Source organism: Triticum aestivum, chromosome 3B, assembly GCF_018294505.1.
Source record: "Triticum aestivum cultivar Chinese Spring chromosome 3B, IWGSC CS RefSeq v2.1, whole genome shotgun sequence".
Taxonomy (NCBI): domain Eukaryota; kingdom Viridiplantae; phylum Streptophyta; class Magnoliopsida; order Poales; family Poaceae; genus Triticum; species Triticum aestivum.
This window is the reverse complement of record NC_057801.1, coordinates 43,155,419-43,157,907: the sequence shown is the minus strand read 5'-3', so window position 1 is coordinate 43,157,907 and position 2,489 is coordinate 43,155,419. Positions and strand designations below refer to the sequence as shown.

Here is a 2,489-nt window from a genome sequence, read left to right as displayed (position 1 = left end):
CTGGTCGCTCTTATGGATACTTGTCGGCTAGAGTCAGGAAAAAAAAGGAGACAAAGGAAGCCTCGTTCACGAGGAGCCGCCTGCCTCACAAAAGATACAACAGTACACTGGATGTAAATTAGGAAACATAAACAGCTTAACGGGGCTTATCTACACGTGTAAACAAAATAGTATCAAACAAGAGCATCTTTAACAGCAAACCCAAAAAAAATGCCAACAAAATCAAGTTTTAGGTGAAGAGAGGAGATTTAGGTAGCGAAACAAGTTTCTGCTTTTACAGAAGACCTAAAACTGGACACCGAAATTTTCAGAACCACATGAAACATAAAATCTGAGGTAGGAGGTGGATCGGACGGTCACTGGGGCACCGTGCTCGATTTCGGCCGGCGGAGGTTGTCGGGGCCGAGATGGTCACCGGATTCCGAGGGAAGGTGGCAGGGGCGGAAAGGAGCCGGGGGTGCGGCCAACTTCGGCGGTGCTATGCCGCTCGAGTGCTTTGAGTTCCGCCATGGAGTTGTGGCTCGGTGGTGGCCGCGGGGGTCACCTAGTTAGACGCTAATCGACCTCGGCGGCTGGTACGTGCCTGTACCCCTAAATTTCCCTTGCGGTGGAGTCTTGGGGAAAGTTTACGTAGTGTGCACGCTACCTTACGTAGTGTCACCCTAAAAAAGGAAAAAAATTTACGTAGTGTCTACCTGTCCCCATGTATATATAAACAGAAAAGAAAACAAAGGAGGTTCAAGGTCAACAAAATCTCGGATCTGTTCTGACGCACGCCTTCGGCTGCTGCTTTGAACTGTGAGATCGATCGATGGCAGACGACGGCGTCGATCCCACCCAGTACTACCAGGCTCAGCGCCCTCGCCACGCAGAAGGCCGCCGGCGTGAACCCCTACCCGCACGCCTTCCAGCCCACCGTCTCCGTCGCCGACTACGTCCACAGGTACAGGGGCCTGGCAGACGGGGAGAAGCTGGTGGACATCACGGAGTCCCTGGCCGGGAGGGTCATGAGTAAGAGGACGTCGTCCTCCAGCCTCTTCTTCTATGACCTCCATGGTGGGGGCGCCAAGGTCCAGGTCATGGCCGACGCCGGGACATCAGAGCTGGAGACACCCGAGGAGTTCTCCGCTTTCCACTCCGGCGTGAAGGTCGGCGACGTCGTTGGCGTGTTTGGGTTCCCCGGGAAGAGCAATAGGGGCGAGCTCAGCATATTTCCTGCCCGGTTCGTTGTGCTCTCGCCCTGCCTGCACATGCTGCCGCGGCAGCCAGATAGGCACCGTCGCGCGCCGCCGCTACCGTGGGCTCCCGGCATGCCCAGGAACATGGAGAGCTACGCCCTAAAGGACCAGAAGACACGGTACCGTCGGCGGTACTTCGATCTCATGGTGAACCCCGAGGTGAGGTCCGTCTTCACGACGCGAGCCAGAGTCGTCTCCTTCATCCGCAGCTTCCTCGACGAGCGCGGGTTTCTGGAGGTGGACACCCCGATGATGAACGTGGTGGCCGGTGGCGCCGCCGCGAGGCCGTTCGTCACGAACCACAACGACCTCAACATGAAGCTGTACATGCGCATCGCGCCGGAGCTCTACCTGAAGCAGCTCGTCATCGGGGGGCTGGACTGCGTGTACGAGATCGGGAGGCAGTTCAGGAACGAAGGCATCGACACGACGCACAACCCGGAGTTCACGACGTGCGAGTTCTACATGGCATATACGGATTACAACAACCTCATGGAGCTCACGGAGGAGATGCTGGGCGGCATGGTGAAGGAGCTCACGGGCGGCTACAAGGTACAGTACCACGCCAACGGGACCGACAAGCCGCCTATCGAGATCGATTTCACGCCTCCGTTCGCGCGAATCGACATGATCAAGGGACTGGAGGACATGGCCGGTCTCAACATACCGGAGGAGGATCTGTCGACTGACGATGCCAACGAGTACCTGATGGAGGCCTGTGCCAGGTACGACATTACGTGCCCGCTTCCACACACGACGGCATGGCTGCTGGACAAGCTTGTCGGGCACTTCTTGGAGGAGACATGCGTGAACCCGACGTTCATCATCAACCATCCGGAGATCATGAGCCCGCTGGCCAAGTCCCACAGGGACGAGGCCCGGCCTGGACTGACCGAAAGGTTTGAGCTGTTCATCAACAAGCATGAGGTGTGCAATGCCTACACGGAGCTGAACGACCCCGTCGTGCAGAGGCAGCGGTTTGAGGAGCAGCTGAGGAATCGTCAGGACGGTGACGATGAAGCAATGTCCATGGACGAAACGTTCTGCACTGCCCTTGAGTATGGCCTGCCGCCGACCGGAGGCTGGGGTCTGGGGATTGATCGCCTCACCATGTTGTTGACGGATTCCCAAAACATAAAGGAGGTCCTCCTGTTCCCGGCCATGAAGCCTCAAGACAGCTAGCTGTTTGAAAACATGAAATTCTTTTCCTATGAAAGAAACAAAATGGAATTTAAGTTATGGACAGTAATT

The 2,489-nt window shown here is 56.3% G+C and overlaps 1 pseudogene; it reads left to right on the top strand.

Annotated features, from left to right (window-relative positions):
• The first annotated feature begins 811 nt into the window (after positions 1-811).
• On the top strand, positions 812-2,420 carry LOC123067253 (lysine--tRNA ligase-like; annotated as a pseudogene).
• Positions 2,421-2,489: the final 69 nt, after the last annotated feature.